At 33.4% G+C, this 24,148-nt stretch overlaps 1 pseudogene; it reads left to right on the top strand.

Annotated features, from left to right (window-relative positions):
- The first annotated feature begins 18,248 nt into the window (after nt 1–18,248).
- On the top strand, nt 18,249–20,767 carry LOC141680771 (lipid phosphate phosphatase 2-like; annotated as a pseudogene).
- Nucleotides 20,768–24,148: the final 3,381 nt, after the last annotated feature.

Here is a 24,148-nt window from a genome sequence, read left to right as displayed (position 1 = left end):
TTTTTTTTTAACAAAAAATCGACAGCACTTCTGTATGTATATACGTGTATGTATATATCACATGAGTGATGATTTTGTATGCTGAGTAAAAACTCGAGCAAGGAAGACAAAGGAGGCAGTTTTGATCTGTTCGAATAGAGAGAGAGAGAAAAAAATGAGAGAAAAAAAACTGATGGAATTTGAAAAAAAACAAGAACTGAATGAATTATAAGACAAAGAGACACTGAATAGATAACTGGTATGACAATTCGGGATAGTCTTACCGATTGTCATACCAATAGTCATACCGGGCAAATTGAGAAAACAAAAACAAAAAATAGTAATAATATATAACTCGTATGACAATCTGATAGTCATACCGATTGTCATACCAGTACAAAATAAAATACAAAATATCTGATATTAATTTTATTACTGGCATGACAATCAATAGTCATACCGATTGTCTTGCCAGTTATAAAATTAAACTGAATTAAAAATAAACATGTATTTGTACTGGAATGACTTTCAGCAAGACAATTTCAATTGTCTTGCTGATTGTCATTCTAGTATAAAACAAATTAAGTATTTATATAAATATACTGAATAATTAAAATAAAAACTGTTAAACTGGAATGACTTTTAGCAAGATAATTGAAATAGTCTTGCTGATTGTCATTTCAGTTAAAAACACATAAACACACAGAATATAGAAAATATTACAATTACAAAAAACTGAAATGAATATGGCAGAAAATATTTACATAATTAAAATATTTCAAAGATAATTATATTTTCAGTCCAAAAATAGATTTCTTTTGAATTTTAGCAAATAAAATTCATAGAAAAATATTTTTAGAGAAAATAAAATATTTTGAGATATTAAAATTAACAAGTTGAGTAAATAAATAAGATAAGATAATAAAAATTATATAGAAATAAGCAAGAAATTTTGGAAAATGATAAAATAAATTTGTAAATGAATTTTTCATTTATGAAAAATTCATTTGTAAATTCACTCAAGAACAGATTTCAGATATTCACACGTTTAATCACTAAAGCTATTCAACATACCCAATTTACCAACTAATTTGGTAAATGTGGATTCATCAAGAGGTTTAGTGAAAATATATGCTATTTTTCTTCTGTTGGAACAAAAAATAGTTCAACAGTACCATTCATGATGTGCTCTCTAATAAATGATACCTGATGTCAATGTGCTTGGTCCTTGTATGTTGCACAGGGTTGTTGGTGATGGCTATTGCACTTGTATTGTCACATAGAATAGGTATTTTGTTCAATACAGAGCCATAGTCCCGTAGCTGATTCCTAATCCACAAGATCTGAGCACAGCAGCTTCCAGCAGCAATATATTCAGCCTCGGCCGTTGAATTTGAAACTGTTTGCTGTTTCTTGCTGTACCATGAGACTAGTCTGCTACCTAGGAATTGACAACTTCCTGAGGTGCTTTTCCTATCAACAACACTTCCTGCGTAATCTGAATCTGTATATCCAACAAGGTTAAAACCAGATTCTTTAGGGTACCAAATACCTAGATTTGGTGTTCCCTTAAGATATCTTAAGATTCGTTTAACAGCAACGAGATGAATATCTCTAGGATCCGCTTGGAACCTTGCACATAAGCATGTAGCATATATAATATCTGGTCTACTTGCAGTAAGATAGAGTAACGAGCCAATCATACCTCTGTATCTTATGACATCTACCTTAATGGAGTTTTCACATGGTCCAAGCTTGACAGCTGTAGTTGACGGAGTCCTTGCTGATGCAGAATCCTCTAGATTGTACTTTTTGAGGAGTTCCTTGAGATACTTGGATTGACAAATAAAAGTTCCATCTAACCTTTGATTTACTTGTAATCCAAGAAAGAACTTCAGCTCTCCCATCATGCTCATTTCAAATTTGCTGTGCATTAACTTAGCAAATCTCTTACAGAGATTATCATTAGTAGACCCAAATATTATATCATCCACATAGACTTGGACTAATATTGCATCATTTTTATGCTTTTTAGAAAAAAGAGTTTTGTCTATGACACCTCTAATAAAGCTATTTTCAATAAGAAATTCAGAGAGAGTGTCATACCATTTTCTCGGAGACTGTTTGAGTCCATAGATAGCCTTGAACAGAAAGTAGACAAAATCCAAATGATCTGGATCTTCAAAACCAGGAGGTTGCTCTACATATACCTCTTCATCCAGCTTTCCATTCAGAAAGGCACTCTTGATATCCCTTTGATAAACTTTAAAGTTAGAGAATGCTGCAAATGCCAGAAATATCCTGATGGCCTCTAGTCTAGCCACTGGAGCATAGGTTTCATCATAATCAATGCCTTCAGCTTGAGAATACCCTTTAGCTACCAGTCTTGCTTTGTTTCTTGTAACCATACCATCTTCATCTAGTTTATTCCTGAATACCCATCGAGTACCAACAGCTTTCTTGTGAGTAGGTCTAGGTACCAGTTTCCAGACTTGTTGATGTTCAAACTGATTGAGTTCATCTTGCATAGCAATCACCCAATCTGGATCAGTTAGTGCTTCCTCAATCTTCTTAGGTTCCATCTCAGAAAGAAATCCTGAGAACAGACACTCATTTTGAGTAGCACGTCTAGTTCTGACTCCAACATCTGGATCACCAATAATCAACTCAAAAGGATGAGCTTTATTCCAGACAGTCTGTCTTGGAAGATTTGATCTTGATGATTCGCCTTGAAATTCATTGGGATGTTGTGTCCTACTAGTTGATCCTTCAGCATCTCCCCCTGAGTTGTTGTCATGTTGACTTGAAGATTCTCCGTCAGTAGCAGTGGTATCTCCATTGTTGCCAAAGTTTCCATCACCATTACCTTGAGTATCATCATGATTAACAGGTTCTTCACCAGCAACAACCTCAGGTTCTTGACCATGTTCTGATTCTGAATCTGACATATCATCAAACTTCAGTTTCTCAGACGGATCTTCAGTTTGGATACTAGGGAGTTTAGTGTCATCAAATGTAACATTGACACTTTCAGTTACTTTGTGTTGATCAATGATATACACTCTGTATGATCTTCTTCCATATCCAACAAAAATACCCTCATATGCCTTTGCCTCGAATTTACCACGACGATCATCTCCATCCTTGAGCACGAAGCATCTGACACCAAATACATGAAAGTATTTGATAGAAGTTTTCTGTTCATTCAAAATCTCATAAGGAGTTTTCATGAAGTCTTTATTGATTAAAGTTCGATTCTGAGTATAACATGCAGTATTGACAGCTTCAGCCCAAAAGTACATTGGAAGACCTGATTCACTTAACATTGTTCTTGCAGCTTCAATCAATGTACGATTCTTCCTTTCTACCACTCCATTTTGCTGAGGGGTTCTAGGAGCTAAAAATTTTCTGGTAATTCCTTTGTCTGTACAGAATCCATTGAGAAGTGAATTCTTGAATTCTGTTCCATTATCTGACCTTATTGCTCTAACAGGGACATTAGAATCTAACTCGATCAACTTGATATGGTCAATCACAACTTGTGGTATTTTATCCTTAGAGTGAAGGAATAAAACCCACGTATACTTGGAATAGTCATCAACTATCACAAGATAGTAACACTTCTTTGACATCGAAAGGACATTAACTGGTCCAAATAAATCCATGTGCAATAATTGCAGAACACCAGTTATGGAGGATGTGTCAGTGCCTCTGTGACTTTCTTTCTTTGACTTTCCTTTCTGGCAAGCCTCACATAGTCATTCTAGGGAGAATTCCAGCTGAGGCAGACCTCTGACCAATTCTCTTTTGACAAGAGAATTCATTGTTTTGAAATTGAGATGAGAAAGTCTCTTGTGCCATAGCCAACTCTCATCTGACGATGCCTTTGCATAGAAATAATTGACTTTAGGATTGCTTCCAGAGTTCATGTCAGCTATGAACAGATTTCCTTTCCGGATTCCCATCAAGGAGGGTTTTTCATTTTTCTTGTGCAGAATCTGACACTTCAGCTTGTCGAATAAAACATTGTAGCCGTTATCACAGAACTGACTAATGCTAAACAGATTGTGTTCAAGTCCTTGCACAACATACACATTTTCAATGATAACATTTCCAGCTAGCAAACAGCCATATCCCTCCGTTCAACCTTTGCTGTTATCTCCAAAGGTAACCACTGAGCCAGCTTTCTCAACCACATTTGATAGCAGGGCTCTATCTCCGGTCATATGTCTTGACGATCCGCTGTCAAGAATCCACACTACCGGTTGTACCTGTTTAATGCCCTGCAATACAAATGGATTAGACCTTCTTCAGAACCCAAGCTTGGCTGGGTCCGGCATACTTGTAAAATTGGCCTTTATCAGGCAAAACAACATTCTTAATTTTAATGTTCTCAACTTTCTCAATGACTGGACATTTGACCTTGTGAACAGCCTTGACAAATTTCTGTTTAGGCTTAGGCACAAATGTCTCCTTTCTAGCTTTAGGAGGACTAGCAGTCTTAGACCTATCATGCTTCCTATTATTTACATGCTGACGAGGAGTAGTCTTATCATTAGAAACATGCTTACCATTAAAATAAGCATACATCAAATTAAAAGCACAAGACATACAATCAGGAACACCACATGCTTTATGAGAGGGATTAACAATAGGCAACTTATGCATGGTAGACATGGCATTTGTGTTATCCAACTCATGTGTGTCTGAGTTAGTCTCAGTTGCTTTCACAACTTTTACTGGAACCTTTGACACACTTGACTTGGAGACAGCTTTCTCATTAGCATGATCTTCAGCACGAATTTCTTCTTGAATAATAAATGAGGTCTCATCAAATGGTTCAGCAATTTATTCTTTATAGAGGGGTTCATCAACACCCTTAAGCACATGTGGTACTTCCCTGCCTTTAGCACATACATGAGGAGGGGAGTTTATGCCTAATTTTCCAATAGCAACATTATAATCATAACCTATTCCAGATGTTTGATTAACAGCTTGCTTATTGTAAAACTCTTTGGACTTCGAACAAGAATTAAAGTAAGCTTTAACCTTAGCCTCAAGACCGGTGATCTTGTCTTTGAGAATAGTTTCGAGTTGTCTATAACAGTCAACTCTATTCTCTAGAAAAGATACTTGTTCTTTTAATTTATCTTGATTAATGTGCACAAGTCTTAATTCATTGACCTCTTTCTCAAGGTCTTTGATTTGTTGATTTAATAATTCATTATCACGACGAGCACAATCTAAGGAACCTCCTAGATGATAAACTAATTCAGAATCAGTAAATTTTACCTCTTTTCTTGACGATGAGGTGTTTGCATCACTAGCCATGAGAGCAAGATTCCCAACTTCTTCATCTTCACTGTCAGTATCATCCCAGCTTCTTCCCTTTTCCAGGTAAGCCCTTTCAGATTTACTCTTCTGATTAGAATCGTAAGAGTTCTTCCTAACTTGTTTTGGCTTCCTGCATTCTGTGGCAAAGTGTCCCAACTCATTGCAGTTGAAGTATCGAATGGTGCTTCGATCAACCATCCCTGTTTTGTACCCACCACTGCTGGTGTTAGAGGATGAAGATCCACCATTCTGGAATCTGTTGTAGTTGGACTTGTACTTGAACTTGGGATTCCTTTTGAATCTGACATTTGAGAATCTCTTGACAATCAGGGCCATTGACTCATCCTCCAATTGCTCCAGTTCTTCCAAGGAATAAAAATCATCTCCTGATTGATTTGTAGTAGGAGGATCAAATTCTGCTACTATCACATTTTCTTCAACCTTGGAAGACTGTACCATTCTTTCTGACTGTTGAGATTGTTGTTGATATTGTGGTTGTTGTTGTTGTTCATCAGCTACTAGAGCAGTAGACGTGCTGACCACTCTTCCTTTCCCGTAAACTTCCTTCTGCTGAATCTGCTCCAACTCATAAGTCTTTAACACACCATAGAGCCTTTCCAAAGAAATCTCACTCAGATCTCTTGCTTCTCTTATGGCAGTGATTCTATGTTCGAGATGAGTTTGCAGTGTTAAAAGGAACTTTTTGTTGACCTCCCTGATGGAATAGTATTTACCATTAATGTTCAGGTTGTTGATCAATGCATTGTACCTCTCAAACACTTCAGTGATTCCTTCTCCTGGATTGGATTTAAAGTATTCATACTCAGAGGTTAGGATTTCTAACTTGTTCTCCCTAACTTCCTCTGTGCCTTCATTAATAACCTCAATAGTTTCCCAGATATGTTTGGAATCTTTACAGTTCATCACATGTCTATTCATCAAGGGATCAAGGGAATCTACTAAAATTAATTGAAGGCTAGCATCCAGGGAGGCTTCTTCTTTTTCAGCAGGAGAAAAATCCTCAGGATCTTTCACATAAGTTCTTGCTTTGGTAATCACCACATCATTTTCTATTACCTCTGGTTCAATAACCATCGGAATTTTAGGACCCTTCTTTAACACTTCCAGATATTTGGAATTTGCAACTTGTAAAAACAATAACATCTTCTTCTTCCACATAACATAATTTTCTTTATCGAATAGTGGAATTTTAACGGTTCCAACTTTTTGTGTATTCATTATGAATTTTTGAGTAAATAAAAATTCAAGGAGTGAAAGAAACACAAAAGTCTAGGATCTTGATTTGTTCGTTAATCAGAAGGCTCTGATACTAATTGTTAGATCTCAATATGTTTGTAGAAGGGGGGTTGAATACAAACAATACCGTTTAATCGAATAAAATGCGGAATAAAAAAAGGTGAAACAAAATTCAAGTTAAATAAAATTATTATTAAACTTGAAAGGTGTTACAACAACAGTATCGTTTACAAGGGATTAATCTCAAATCAATTATCACAAATCTAGAATAAATTCGACATGAACTTTTTCTATTTTTGTAATAAAAAGATCAAAAGCTAAAAGCGATTTGAGATTAAGTTCTAGGGATTTCGATCTGCTAGATAGTTACACAAGAACAAGAAAAGTATTTCTAGTGGATTGGATTTAACAATAAATACTAGAAATAAATGATCTGTGAATTTGCAATAATTTCTCTGCAGGTTTCTTTTGTTCTGTGTTCTGCTGAATGATATATTCAATGCTCTGCTCTTCTTGAAAAAAACAGCTACTGTGTTTTATATTGAATCCTGTGATTTTAATTGGCAAGACAATCCATTTAGCTCAGCATGACAATTCTTTAAACTGGTAAGACTTTCGGTAGGACTATCAATTGAACTGATAGGACTTTCGGCAAGACAATCTAAATGAACTGGCAAGACAATCAAATGAACTGGCATGACTTTCGGTATGACTATTGATTGTCATACCGATTGTCTTGCTAATACAAAAGAAAGTCTTGCTGAATTAATATAGAATATTAATTCAAAATCAATTCTGAAAATATATCATATTAATTCAGAATTAATTAATCAATTAATTCAATTAATCAATAAATTAATCTTTGCAAATATAATTTATTTTCTTAATTAAATTATACGACTTAATTAATTAATAGAGAATTAATACTACTCTTGAGCAGCAACCATTCTTCTGAAATCACTGTCAATTATGAATCAATTCCATCACTTCAATGTTGACACTCGATGTACTGTCTGGTTTATGAGTGACTAACTTCCGTGACGTTTCTTCATGCCTTGACCTTGATACTCTTGATTTTCTTCAGAATAAATCCTTGTAATTAATTGATACCCTGACGAGATCTCTGTCACTTGATTAAATCCACAATCTTGATTTATATCACTGAGGCTTGATCAATTTCTTGAGCTTTTCCAGTGAATTAAGTCATCAAGTCTGTAGACGAACAATGTTACTTAATCCTTTGACATATGTTACTATGAGAGATCTCTCTGATGATAGAACCACTATTTACTTGTTACATCCTTATTTGAGTTGAGTTAAATCCTCGAATAAACAAATAGGCTATGACATATGCCTTTCAACAATGGTTATCCGCTTTTCTTTCCTGATTTGGTAATGATAACATGGATGTTCTGGAAGATATTGGTCGTTTCCAACGTGAACTTCTTCTTAATAAATCCTCATTTACTTTTGTTGTTTATCTCAACAGTCATCTCTATGTCGGGATATCTTTCATACCTGGCGTCTTCCTTTCTGGGTATCAAGCCACCGGTCTTACACTTCACATTCTTGAAGGTGACTTCCTTCATCCAATTTTCCTAATTTCTTACTTTCTTGTCTCCCCAGTCTATACTCATCTCATTATTTATCCTTCGAACTATCTCAAGGTTTCCTCGAATCCTCCCAACTTAAAGGGGATAAATATATGTATCTCTTATGCCTTCAACCATCAACTTTAACTCATGGTGAATCACCCTCATCCTGACGATTACATACTTTTCTATTTCTATTACTACGAGTCTTTAGGGTTTCCTCATATCCAACTCCCTTATCATTCTTCAAACTCTATTGCCTTTATATTCCTTTGCACTTTAGTTTCTTTTTATTTACCTCTCTCTTACAATCATTTCATGAACCCACTAATCATTGACTTCAAATATCACGTCGTTCTGGGATTCTTGTCCTCCGAATGAATCTTGGCAACTTTTAAAATCTTAGATTCATAATTTATCATACTCATCCGCCTTTGTTCTGGCTCTAAAGCTTTTACACTATCTCCATAACCTTTGGAATTACTTTCCCAAAAATAATTGACTGAACTTTAATCGGTTTATTATAACCTCTGGCTCCGTGCCTTTCTTGGTCTTTCACCAGCGGGTGGCCTCTCTCTTAGGAGGGTAAGTGATAAAAATAGTCTTTTATGATTCGTCAATCATTTAGAATCTCAAATGATTCCTATATTTCCTTTAGCCAGGCTCTTGCCTCGACTGGGTCACCCTGTTCCTTGGAACTCTGAGGACTTAGCGACTTAAAGGTCATGAAATAATTTCCCACCGCATTGATTCCTCACGGTGGTGGTAGGGGGTAAAATTATAAGATTTGTTTAGGAAGGTCCATGAGTTGCCCCATAGGAGTACCGTCTTGGTGCTCCCTTCCTTGCTCGACTTTTGTTTTCTCAGTATGAAATATTTCATCCTTCTCCCATAATCGGGGTTATCTTATACGTTAAAATCCTTGTTTTCCACTTCATTATGTTATGGGTTCCTTCTACCTTGATGGAAACCTCCCTAACTATCACATTCAGGGTTTTCTCTAAATCTTATTCCTCAAACTAGGGCTTTCATCTAAGATCTCATCTTTAAGCTCTTGAACGTTTGGAACCCAAGTTCTGTAGGAATACCTCATTATTCCCTTATCATCTTTCTCGGTATTAATCTCTTCTCTATTCGTTGGCTCTCTGCCTTCATTTATCACTTGTTCTTGGCACAATATGATCTTTTCCAATAACTCGGGCTGCATTACAATCTCAGACAACTTTTCAGTACCGGCTCCGGTTACCTTCACTTCTATTTCCATTTTCTCAAAATCTCTTATCAACTCTCCCAAAGACATTATCATCTTGAGTCGCACCTTTCTACTAAGGGTGTTAGCCATCATATTGGCTTTCCCTGAATGATAAAGAATCTCATAATCGAAATCCTTGATTAGCTTTAACCACCTCCTCTGGCGCATGTTGAGCTCTTTCTGCGTGGAAATATACTTGAACTCTTATGGTTTGTGTAATTCTCGCACGTCTATTTATACAAGTAGTGCCTCCAATATTTAGGGCGAAACTATTGTCGTGAGCCTGAGATCATGGGTGGGATATTGAATTTTATATTCCCTTAATTGGCTTGACGCGTACGCGATTACCTTGTTGTGTTGTATAAGAAGCACCCTAATTCCTTATACGAAGCGTCACTACAAATCACAAAATCTTCTTTTCCATCCGGCAACGCCAACATAGGGGTCATCACCAATCTTTGCTTCAGTTCTTGAAAGCTGTTCTCGCATTTCTCTGTCCATTCGAACTTCTCAGTCTTACGAGTAAGCCGCGTTAAAGGGGCTGCTATCTTTGCAAACATGAATGAACCTATGGTAATAACCGGCCAAGCCTACCTCTGGTAGTCGCCCTAACCATGGTCATTAATTCCTCCACGACCCTTTCTTCATTCTTGTCAGGATCTCCCACGGGATCCTCTTTAGCAACAATCCCTTCTGGGATAACATCCTCAACCGCTACATCCTTAATATGAACATCATCTGGTCCCTCGTTATGGTGCTCCATTGGATCCACAATCTGATCCCCAATATAAAGTAAAACATCATCATGTTATTGCTCTTGAACTTCAGGGTTCAGAGTCCCGCTACCATATACGATAACGATCTATTTTACTATCATGATATTTATAAGGGTTCCCGTAAGGGTTTTAACTGTCAGTACTGCGTTAGGTAGTCCGACTATGAACTTGGCAAGAGTTCTTATTATCTTAGTGAACTTATCATTTTTAACGACGCATCATCTCTGAGGTTTATAACGCTTGGCTCTGATACCATTTCTATAACACCCCCAAATCCGGGGTCGGGGATCTGGGTTGTCACGAGTTCCATTTCCCTTAACAACACTTAATCTAAATAAACAACCAATTACTGCGCACTGTGACCCCACAATATACACACACCACAAGTTATAGTCTCATAGATGAATACCAAAAATAACACAAGTCATTTTATTCCATAATTATAAACCATTACACCTTAAAAGGGTTTCTGAATAAATTTATATTTTCCTTGCCATTATTACAGTTCATAAATATACATCAGTCTGGTACATCAACAGTTGAAAATCTAGCCTATTGGTAGCTCCTACCTCAGCTACAGCGTCATCCACGCCTACAGGAAACTGCGGAACGTTTCCTATCCGCTTGCGAATTGGGAGCTTAGTCTTGTTCATTTTGTCTATCTGTTGTTGTGTGATGAAAAAAGAAAGCAAGGGTGAGCAACAAGCCCACCAAAAATATATGTATAATGATTTATAATATATGAGCATTCTCATAGTACTCATGAAAGTCTTGGTCAAGCAGATATGAATCAAGTTTGATATCTTAACGCGACCAAGTCGCAAAATATTCAGTATATATGTATATATACTTTTCAAAATTTTGGAAATCCTCTTCCATGCATAATATACACAGAGTTCCAGTCTATAACTTTATAAAGATATCGTTGCAAGGTGATCTCATATATCTAACTTTGTCTCAACGTTTTTCTGAAAATGTTTGTCATACGTACATAAGATAATCATTTACTAGATATAAGTTAAAAAGATGAAGTTATAAGATACTCCAATATACTTATATCTTTTCCGAATACTACTTAAACTACCACCGTTCAAGGTATAATCAGTTTCAAAAGTTCATCACATAGATGAGACTACGAAATAAGACTTGAATAAATTAAATCTTTGAAATATCATTCAAAAGAAATGAAGTTACGAGATACTTCATTATGTCCCGATATATATATACACCTATATATATATCTCATACATTCCCTTCAAACCTCTGTCATGACAAGTATAAATAGAGTTGTCATATCCAATGAATTTGGAAAGAAGAGAATTTTGGCATAAACCTGATATCTTGCTGATCAGGTAAAGATACCAATAAGTAACCTTTTCTACTAGTAGATGGATGAATCCCCCACCGGTCATCACCCTGGCCGCATTAGGAACTTGTGCTGGACCCCCACCTGGCCTTTTACGCGTTGATGGACTGCCACCCAACCACTTACACTTTGATAGATCGTACCCCGGCCTGTCGCTTATGCCGACTTAATTAGATGGACTTACTTCCCGAACGTTGGGAAAGTAATCAAATTCTTTTATCAAAACAGCAACCTCGTTGCGAACATAAAATACACCACAGAGCCGGATCCCTCAGATTTTTAAGCGAGTATTTAAATCCCCTTCGAAAGGAAGATCTTAAATTTGAAAACGAGTTTTGGGATCCGCTCTAACTTTTACTATCATTTTGAAGACTCAAAAACATTTTAAAGAATGTTTAGAGTAATGATGATTTAATAAAATAAATCAATCCCGATATATTAGAAAATATCTGAATATTATTATTTAAATAATATTCCCATAAGGATAATCTTTATAAAAATAATTAAAGTAGAAGTTTTAAAAACTCATACTTGAAACGAATAATATATAACAAAAGACATACTTATACGAAAGTACGATCTTTATTTTTATAATCGAAAATCAGTTTGATTATTATTCAAAACTATCGAATATACCTTATTCGATTAATAGTTATAGAAAACTATATATATATATATGTATATAAATATATATATTATACTGGGAACATCGACTCCCGGTTTAGAAAAATGTTCACCCTTGGGTCCCCTATACTAAGGGTATACGCAACTACTGCTTATCTCTAGCATAGGTATTATGCAGTTTATAAGCATCCGAATTGATAAAAGAATATCAAGATTTCATAACATGCATATATCTACCATATCAACATGCTCTAATATATCACAAGTTTTTCTAATAACAGTCATGCACTTATCTCAAGATAATGCATCAATATATTTATATCACAACAACAGTATAACGGGTAGAAAACTTGCCTGAGTGTTCCGGGATAGATTTAAGCTTAGAGTGGGTCCGATAACCTATGAACAACAACATAATCCGAAAGTAGACCATGGTCGCTTAAGAAACTAGTCAAAACTCACTCATACCCTAACGGTCGCTTAGAGACTTAACGATTTGCATTAATCGCTCACGTAACCTCGGCTCCACCAATCTTAATAAATTAACCGTTACGAATTTTAAGGCGACTCTTTCGCGAATACTCTACCAACTGCATAACCCACCTTACATAATTGTTTCATACTCCAGATGGTCATTTAAGGACCTTAACCAAGGTTTCAAAGTAAGGCGAGGGGAAATAATTCGTTCACGAAACACCGTTACTTAAAACGGTCGTTTCTCCTAAACCGTACATCGGATTCAAGCGAACCACATATCAAAACGAAGCTTACGATAAAATATAGCTAAACATGGCAAAGTTACAGATTCAACAGTTAGATCTCTGTCCCAAACACTAAGAACAAGCAGTTGTATGAAAACGGGCATTACGACGACTATGTTTACGCGATTACCAAGTTTTAAACCACTCCAAACAACCACAATTCACCTCACAACCACCAATACAACCAAATTTCACCCAAAACTTACTACATCAGTCCCAAATCTCAAGATTTTCCAATTCATTCAACCACAAACATGAATTACTAACTATACTTAAGTTTCATTAACTATAAACAAGATTCCATCATCCAAATCACTAGAAATCCAATCCAAACTTTAAACACACAAGCATCGTGCTTCTCATTTACTATAACAATCAAAACCATTCCTAATACTCAAAAGTAAAGCTAGGGTTTGAAGTTTTATACCTTCTTGAAGCTTTTAATCAATGAAAGATCCTTGAAATGCCCATAGAAGCCTTGATCTATGCTTAAGCTACCTTGTCCTTACAAATAAAATCAAGAATCAAAAATTTGTTCTTGAAAATTACTATTCACCCTAAACCTTTTAGGAATTGTTTAACTAGGTAAACCTTGGATTCTTGGATCCAAACTTATAGCATAACTAAGTTATGAATTATGGAAGCTAAGAAAACAAACCTTATAATTTTTGAAGGTGTGTAGCTTGAGTTTTTGAAAAAACTCCTCCTTGTTTTTCTTCCAAAAGCCGAGAGCAAGAGATGGGGGAAAGAAGAAAAATATGTTTGTTTGGTTGCTTTTGATTTTGGTGTTTGTGAAATGAATACTTGGTGGAGATTGCTTTGATAAAGTGATGACATCACTTTGATGACCTCACCTCCAAGCCACATGTCTTTCCCTTATGGTTTGATGATGTCATCTTCTCTTTTAACCACATATTTTAGCTTCTCTTGGAAGCTTCCTTCCCATTCTACTTGTATGTGCTTGTCCCTTGGTCGTTTATTTGTTTTACGGTTCGCTTAACTCTCGTTCCCGTTCGTTGTTTGAGGGATCATATCTGGGATCTTATTACTTGGGTTTCCCTAAATCTTTCTCAATATTTTATATCCCTTTTATGGTCCTCTCTTATAATCCTTGAATTTAAATCCTTTTAATCATGTTACCTTATACTCAATTCTTTTGGTATCTGGTGGATTTTCAGGAAAAAAAACAAAGTGTCCGGATTCGAATTCTAACGACCTTTACATATACTCATTTACTTTATGGAATACTAATACGATCTTAGAATTTCCGTAACAGTACTCCTATATAGCGTGGTCTGATAATTTTCCTTAATCAGCATCATCAACAAATGTTACTATTCATCCGTGTTTCAAAAATTTCAAAAATTGGGGTTATTACATCTCTTTTCGTCTCTCAACATCACTGTCAGGCCTGACTCCTGGTCTCAATTTCTCTCTTCTTTGCTGGCTATCGAAGACAAGGTCGAGAGGGTGGTTGCTCTTTGTTTTGCTTAGATTTTCTGTTATCATATTTGGAGAGAGCGTAACGCCCGTGCACATGAGAAAGGGGTTTTCGGCCCTAAAAAAATTATGCATGAAATTTTTCTGGATGTTAAGGCCCGCCTTAGTGGTTCTTCTTGGTTTGATAAAATTTTTTGTATTAGGCCTGATTTACACAATCTTGTTGCCCAGTTTGTTGCTTAAATTACTTTGTTTTTCTGTTTAGCTTTTGCTTTCTATCTCCAATCTTTTCTAGATTGGTTATAGATAGTTAGAGCGGGCAATCGGGTCGTGTCGTGTACTTTCGTGTCGTGTAATTTCGTGTATGTAAACATAAAACCCATATCCGACCCGAAATAATTTCGTGTACCCAGATGTGAAACCCATATCCGATTCGAATCGTGTCGTGTACTTTCCGTGTACTTTTCGTGTACATCAGATAAAAAATTAATCTAATATATATATATATAATATAAAAAAAATCTATTTTAATGTATAATTTAATGAAATATGGAGAGTGTGTATATAAATATATATTTTTTACATAGTATTCTATAAAAACTTGTAAAAATTTATATTATATAAATAAATATATGCATGTGTTATATATATTAATTTATAAATAAATTTATATCGTGTAATTTCGTGTATTTTTGTATACCTAAATTGAAACCCATATCCGACATTAAATCTATCGTGTAATTTCGTATTCGTGTACATTCGTGTTTCGTGTACCAAAAATTAAAACCCATATCCGTATTTTTCGTGTCGTTTCGTGTCGTGTACCAAATTGCCCGCTCTATAGAAAGTGCTTGTCATATATCTTACTTAGGGTTCACCCCTTGTATATTCTCCTTTTCTTTCTAATACAAACAAATTTAGTAAAAAAAAAGTTTTTACAATTAGCGGCTTGGTTTCAAAAAGCTAATTTTAAAAAATTTATTTGGAAGAGATTTTTTATCTCATGAGTACAAAAAATAAATTGAAACATTTATTTATCAAAAAAATTTGTTCAAAATAATTAAATTCAGTTCACTAATCAAAACAGTTGTTAAAAAAATAGTTAAAGCAACTAACCTAAATATCAGTTTCTTGGAAAATTACTTATTTTAGGTAGGAGATCAGATACAGTAGATAGTTTTTTGGACGTGCTCCTGTGGAGTTGCAAGAAATATTTAATTCTCACTTTTGGTACTTCAAATTAAAAAAAACATGAGCAATGAATTTACAGTTTTCCAGTTCAAATTAAACTCTCAGAATGTGTCAAAGGACATCGTTAACACAACTCTGTTAACACATTAACAATTAAAAAATGGTGTTAACATATAATAACCCGAAAATTTAACTACTCCTACCATGGCATGCGTAGAACGTTTCTTTATTGGTAGTGCAAATTTTAAAGATATACACAAGAAAAATAATTGGTTCTCTGAACTGAATTCTAAAATGCATTTCAATCACGTTAACTTTCTGATTGGTTTTATTATAATCATCATCTCAATACACTCGTGTAAAAGATAACAGGTACTTTAGGTGGCGTCTCTCAAAATATCTTATTCTATCTTTTTAATTTTCTCAATTTTTTTGAGTTAATAAATATAAAAAATTTTAATTATTATATTCTACTAAATATGTTTTTATCATTTTTATAGTATCCCCTAAATTTTCTACAATATTTTTCTTTAAAATTTTTGAAATCAACTTATCATAATATTGTACTAAAATTTCTACTTTCCGTTTAAATAAACTTACAATCTGGATTTTTTCCAAAATTTATTTTTTAATACCATTTTTTTCTAATTTCTCCTAAAATCAACTTACTATGTTATATTTTTCTAAAATATTTCTTTTAATTTTTAGTCTATGAATATTACAAAGACAAGTATTTATTAATATTTATCATCATTCATAATATTCTTCTAAAATATCTATAACATCTTTCATCAAGATTTTAACATCAATTTATGTAATATTTTTCTAATGTATCTATAACATCTTCCTTCAAGATTTTGAAATCAACCTACAATAGTACGTTCTCCTAAAACTTCTCCTTTATCTTTAAATAAGTTATCAACTGAATATTTTCCTGAATTAATATATTCAACAACATTTACATAATCTACTATATTATATTTTTCTAATTTTTTTCTCTAATTCTTAGTCAATGAAATATTTTTTAGACAAAAATCAATAAATATATTTTCTCAATATTTTTTAAAATCATTATATTATTTTTTTTTTGAATAAAAATCATTATATTATTATATTATTATACTTATGTAGAAGAGAAGACGAACGCGGAGAGTTGACGCCTACTATATTATTTTAATCTATTTTTGTAATTTTTTCCAAATTTTATATTATTAAATAGAAAAAATATTACATTCGTTATTGACTAATAAATAATATAATTTTATAATTTTAGATTTGTGAATAATGAGAGAGGGACTCATTCAAGTATACATGTTTATCGAGAGAACGACTTTTAAACTTCTTGATTTATTATATCTATTCATTATTCATAATTTCAGATTGACCAAGATCATATAAGAAATAAAAAAAGAATAAAATAAAATATTATTTTAGAAGGCCGTTACGAAATGCGTCTAAGTAAACTAGTTAAATAATAAGACGGATTTAGCATGTATTTACATTAATTAAAAACACCAATGTCCAATATCCTATGCCACACAAATGTTTTCTAACACCCAATTTGAGAACTCAGGAATACTCCACACAAAAATGAATATTTTTAATGTTATTTTCGTGATTATTATAAATTAATTAAATCTATTAGTAACTAATTAAAAATTATATTAAACTAACGAAATAATCTAATACCACCCACGTTCTTTAAAAGAGAGAGAGAGATCCACACGTCGAACCCGCTCGTATGTATCGTGTACGAGTACGATGTTCCAAAATTTTATTAACGGAGTCAACGCCTATAAAAATCCCTCCAAAAATACTAGTTTGAAATTCCTGTATATATTTGACACATTTGTTCTTGAATTCTCGCACTCTAATTTTTTCTTTAGCTAATAAATTCACGGATATTACTGCTTTTAGACAAATGGCCTGGAAGGATTTCTTCTCCATTCTCAAGTTCAGAGATGTTCTTCAGGTTCAGTTTGTGTTTTATTTTTCGGCTTTTAAAATTTTTGAGACCTTCATCGGGTGTTGTCGGTAATTGTACAAATTTGCCTGATTAAATGTGTCTTTTGGATATATAATAGAATTTCGACTCGTTTAATAGTAACCTGAATGAGACTCTAATATGTTTGTATTTTGAAACATCATCGAGATTCCATGACCCAAGTTGCAGTTAGGTACAGTTAAGTACCTAAGATTTTATTGCATGAGATAAGAATATGGGTGAGTATGCTGTATGTTAATGTAACATATTTATGAATGTTTTTGGTTATTAACCATGATTCACATTATATTTACTTAAAGTCAAGTCTTGTTTCATCTTCCGGGAACAAGTTACAAGTATTTGACCTGCAAAAATGATCATATGTGTAAACCGTACATGTTAATCCTAATCCTTGAAGTTGCGAGATATTAGGGACATAAGAGTGTATCTTGGCATTGTAAATTGTTATAACCGGAAATGAAGTTTATGCATTGCTCAAAATTTGTTCTAAAACAAAAGGCAATTAGCATATAGGTTTAGATGACTACAGTAAAATTGTTCAGAGGGTTTCCTCCTTTCTTAGCATGTAATGTCACTGATGTTTTGAAATGTGTGGAATACACATTTTAACAGGTAAATATACAAATGGTAAGTGGTAACCAAATATGAATTTTATTGATCCTATTAATTAAATGTCTTTTCTCACTTTTTTTTAACAGGGTAGGGCAAGGGAGGTTGATCTTCGTTTGCTTACTATCAGGTCTCATGGAACTGCAGTTGCAGGGAGACATAAATATGATTGGTTTATCTTGCTCTTCCTCGTGTTCACAGAGATCATCTTAAATATCATACACCCATTCTATCGCTTTGTTGGGAAGGATATGATGTCGGATCTTAAGTATCCAATGAAAGACAACACGGTGCCATTATGGACTGTTCCGGTAACTTTCTTGTACACACGACATTACTTAATACCTAATATCTGAAGTAGTACAAAATTTCACGTTCTCTGTTTTTTTATGCTCTCAATGTGTAAAGACCAACTGATTTGTCCAGACTATCGAGATAGCATTGCTGATAGCCTGTTGTTGTATTGTACAGATGTATGCAGTTTTGTTGCCCATTACTGTATTCAACCTCTTCTATATCCGGAGAAGAAGTGTCTATGACCTGCACCACAGTGTTTTAGGTGAGTACATTTTGATTATATAATCTCAGCAGTTATAGATAAACCGCTCTTTCATCAACTTGTCATAATATCCTACTGAAGATCTTGTACACTGATGATGAGCTAATGATAAATACTCATTGTGCAGGCCTCTTATCTGCTGTACTGATAACTGGTGTTATTACGGATTCTATAAAGAACGCAGTTGGCCGTCCTCGACCTGATTTCTTTTGGCGCTGCTTTCCTGATGGCAAAGACGTAAGCAATTCCAAACGAATGATATTCTTATTATTCAAATAATCATTAAATTTAATTTTTCTGTTGCTTTAGCAGATAATATTTGTCGGTCTCAATGATCACCCTATTTTTTTTAAGGAATAAAAAAGACTTACATTTCAAATATAATTTTGAGGGTATACATGACACATTAAATGAAGTTGCACAGAAGAAAGGATACAATCTTAATCAATTGTAAGATGCAACATGAATGTAATTACATTTGTAAACTTGGCGATCACATTATACGTTTTGACTTGCCATATAAGCAATATCACAGATAGTGATTGCATTTTGCAGATGTTATGGCTAGAAAATATAATCAAAATGCCTGCAAGATAGCGTTGGTTTACCGGCCTTCTTAATATTTAGGATTCAAGTTAAAAGACGCTTTTAAGGGGCATTAAAGCAGGGCTGCAGATATTGCAAAACTTTTAGAAGTTATTACTGTGTTCTCTTCATTATATTACAATACAGTCTAGTTTTGTGTACTTGATTGCTTATTGCTAGATCTTCTAATACTCCCATTTTCAGTTTTATGACCAATTCGGCAATGTTGTATGTCATGGTAAAACAAATGAGATAAGGGAAGGACATAAGAGTTTCCCAAGTGGTCATGCTTCATGTAAGTACATTTCTCGCTTTGTAATACACTGATAAAAATACATCGACACCAGTTTGCAAGCTAGGTATCCATAGTTTAAATTTTGAATTCGAAATGCAATGATAAGCATATAGATGAGCTGTTTTAAGTAGTACAACCATGGATGTTATTAGCTCTTCAAAAGCTCACCCAAACATCAAAAATGCCATTCTTCTTACATACTTGAATCACTTGTTTAAAATTTTGAAATTTAACATGTAATTGAAATTTAACGTGTAATGGAATTCTTATGATTATGAATCAAACAAATTAGCATGATGCTATGCAGGGTCTTTTGCAGGATTGGGATTTCTCTCTTTGTACTTGGCTGGAAAACTTGCAGCATTCAACCGCAGGGGTCATGTGACAAAACTTTGTATTGTGTTGCTTCCTCTTCTTGCTGCAACTCTTGTCTGTGTATCCCGGGTGGATGACTATCGGCATCACTGGCAGGATGTGTCTGCTGGGGGACTCCTGGGTTTGCTCCTTTATATGCTTGTCATTAAACTCGTGTCTTGTTGGACAGTAATCGTTACCTAAAATAATTGTTATTCAAATCCAGGGCTTGTCGTGGCAACAATTTGTTATCTTCAATTCTTTCCACCACCATATCACACTGATGGTTGGCTCCTCTAACTTATTTCATATCTAAGAGTAAAATCAATAAAAAAAAATAATTCACAATTAGTGGAATTGTTAGAGTTGATTCGTTCAATTGTAAAAATGATAAAACTTGTTATAGCAACATACATTTTTAAGGTGATCACCTACAATCTTGTTCTTATGCTTCAAATAATTTTTTTTCAGGCTGGGGTCCTTACGCAGATTTTGACGCTCTAGGCGAGAGACGTTCCACTCCAGTCCCAGTACCTCCTGTCAATGATGATATCGAGAAGCATGAGAGGACTCCAGAGATTGTGACAGTACCTTCGGACTACCATTCAAGCTCAACACTAGATGATGTTGAATCTGGAAGAATGTAGAAATCTTACTCTGTTATATATATCTCTCTCTACCTAGTTATATCCAGCTCTGTCTATAAGCATTCCTCTGGATAAATTACCTGATAGTTCTTAAAATCCGTATTTAATGTGTGAAATATTGTTGTTGATTTAATTAATGAGTTTCAGGGTAGTGGCTTCAAGAGTACCGGGGCTCACTTTTATTCTATTTCGTTAATAATATTAATAATGGATTTGTTTTGTTTATCTAACAGGTAAATTAACTAGTAAGCAAGAAAAAGTTATTTGTAGACAATTAAATATGTTGGAAAGCATGTAGATAGCAATCACAAAACATAACTGGATGACCACATACCATAGTTAATTCACGCATCTATATAAGCATTGACGTATATACATGCACAATTAAGAACACATCTCAGAAAATAAAAACTGCGTAATTGTCATAAAGTTTAGGGCTTCAAAACAGCCATCCAACAATAATAATCTAGCCAACCATAATCATAATAAAAGTTACAAGGTTCATGAGAAGATTAGAATACAATACAAAGTGTGTTGGGAACGAAGAATTATCCCTATGTTGTTGATGTTGAAATCTCCAAGCATAAAGTCCTTCTTCTCCTCTTCTCCTCTTATTGGCTTCTTTTCATGGGGCTATGGATACGTATCTTCTATCTCTAATATTATAAACCTAATATATAAAGTATTTTTATCATTTATAGGAATAAAACAAAAAATTCCCAAAGCGAAAAGGATTCTACGACCAAAATTTGTAGTTGACTTTTCTCTGCTGTTACTGGGCTGATTCAACTGTATTTTGAAATCCGAACCATTCTCAAATTAAATATAATCTCGTTATCTTCGCGAGGGCTGTTAAATCGCCCAAATCTGATAAGCAGAACTCAAGATACAGCCCAAACAATATGTCTTTCGCGTGTAGCCCAATAAATATGAATTTTCTTCTAATTTAGCTCAAATTCTTTCCAATGTAGAAATTCCCTGCTTCCTACAATAAAATATTATAAACTAATTAATAAAGGTCCAATTAAATGCAAAATATAATTAGTATGAGAACATTAAAAATATACACAAATATATAATCTATCCAATATCCCCACACTTAGCATTTTGCACGTCCTCGGGAAAATAAGAGAAATTAATTTATATATAACTAACTGATTCCATTTCGTAGATAACACGATTGCATTGAGGTATGCAACAAGCGGTTATACCCCTAGGTAGCCCTAGTTGGACGAGTTGTGTCTCGTGAGGGTTTATAGAAGATATACCCACAAAATCTATCCATCCCATGTAATACAGTCGTCCTCAAGCAATGGAGGACTACAACTACCTACACGAATGCAACTAGATGATTACAAATACAAAGGATCTCAAATATAATAGTGTACACTGAATCAACAATATTCTCAGGATATGCAACAAGTTAAACACATCAAGCTCTAACTAAAACATCACCACATAGTACACACAAGTGCAGAGTGCGCATATGTACTTAGATTAACAAAATGCTCTCTACTGAACCAAGAACAAAGACACAAAAGTTTCAATATGACAAGTCACACGAGTTAATAGCTTCCAAATTGATCACTAGAATAGATCTTAAACATTTCGTTACTTTGAACCAACCATCATTCAAGGTTAACAAGGGAATTTTATTATGTCTTTTTTTATTTATACAATACTACTAAATATATACACATATGATTTTTTATATGCTCGGTCTAAGGTTAGGAAGCTCCTCAGGGTAAGTGAGTTACGACCACCATAAGAGTTCACAATCGGGTGGCTTCTCAAGGTAAGTGAGTTACGACCACTCCCATAATTCGCCAATCATATTATACACACATATGCATTAAGTGGTTTATTTTAACTGTGCAATGGTCGAGATCCCTAAAGATTTATGCACTAATACTCATGTAGCTAGCGTTGTGTCAGCAATCCCAAACCATAAAAGGCTTTAGTTACTAGCTTTTTTTTGAAGACATTTACATCCCACAGCTTCCCTCAAACTTTAGCAACAACATCATAAACTTGTGTAGTGAAAATAAGTGGGATAATTTTCATGAGATTAAAAAGTCTCATTGAAAAGACTAAACTACTCTTATTTTTAATATTTATATAAAAGATGTGATTTGTGGGAATCGAACTCGAGATATTTCATTCACCTATAGAACCTCTTACCACTACACTATATTGTCACATGTGTTTTTTATCATACACATAATATGTAAGTGTGCTAAATGAATATTTTATTTAATTTTAAAGATAATTACTTGAATTCCGATAAAAAAAGATAGTTAGTTGAATATTTGTACAATTAATTTTAAAGAATTGAATTCCAGATATAAATTTAGGCATAGTACATAAATGGATTATTATCTTATTTATTAATCATTTTTTAGTTTGAAAATATATCTCATATATTTTTAACATATTTTTAATTATAAAAAGTAATTAAAATGTACATATATAATTAAAAAAAATATATTGAAAATAAAATTGCTTATATAAATATAATCTTTATTGGTATTACATATTTAGATAAGTTCGAATTATAATGAGTCATTGCATTTTAGTACTTGACCCATTGTGCAAAAAATACTCGAAATTTGACCACATGACCCGAACGAAAAATATCGTCACATTCTACGTTTAGTAAATTTAAGTTACAAGCTCGGCGAGAATATCTTACCAATAATGTGAATTTTTTTAATATGTTATGTTAATATAAACTAATGTGTTTGAGGTCTTTATAGCATCAAGTCAATTGATTATTTATATTAAATTTACTAACTTCACTGGTAACACATTATTATTTTTGGAATTTGTCCCGATTTTAAGAATATTCGAAATTTGATATGAGATCTCACGAGATTTGTTAAAACTACAATGATATATTACATCGATTTATTTTTCATTTTTCACTTTAAAAAAACTAACTTTCCAGAAAGGATTTCGTTTAGATAAGTAATATTCATTGATCAAGATAATGTTGTACAAATATTTTGAATTATTTTAATATTTGAATTATTCAAATAAAAGTTATATCTATACTATATTGTAGTATTTGATTCAATGCATTTTATATTATTTAAGGAACAAAATCTGAAGAAATTAACCAGTTCAACTGATATTTAGAATACTTTATCGAACTGAAATTTTTTAAGTTTAGGAGAATAGTATACAATGTTATCAAATTATTATATGAATAAATATAAGAGTCGTAATGAAAGAAACTTAAAAATGGTTTAAATAACGATATAATTTTTCCTTCTAATTCTTGAAAATAAATCATGAATATCAATAATAAGTCTTAAAAATATATATTTTATTTTTATGTTACAACCATAATTGATACTCGGTTGCGTAAAAAATAGATATAGATTGTTTGTTAGTGATAATGTGAATACCATATATAAATTGTAGCAATTTATTTATTACATAATTTTAATTTTTGAATAATTATAAATGCATGTTATTTAAGTAATCAATCATCTCTGTAGATGTTAATAATGATTATAC

The sequence above is a fragment of the Apium graveolens genome, chromosome 8 (assembly GCF_009905375.1).
Source record: "Apium graveolens cultivar Ventura chromosome 8, ASM990537v1, whole genome shotgun sequence".
Taxonomy (NCBI): Eukaryota; Viridiplantae; Streptophyta; class Magnoliopsida; order Apiales; family Apiaceae; genus Apium; species Apium graveolens.
This window is presented reverse-complemented; position numbering and strand designations above follow the sequence as displayed.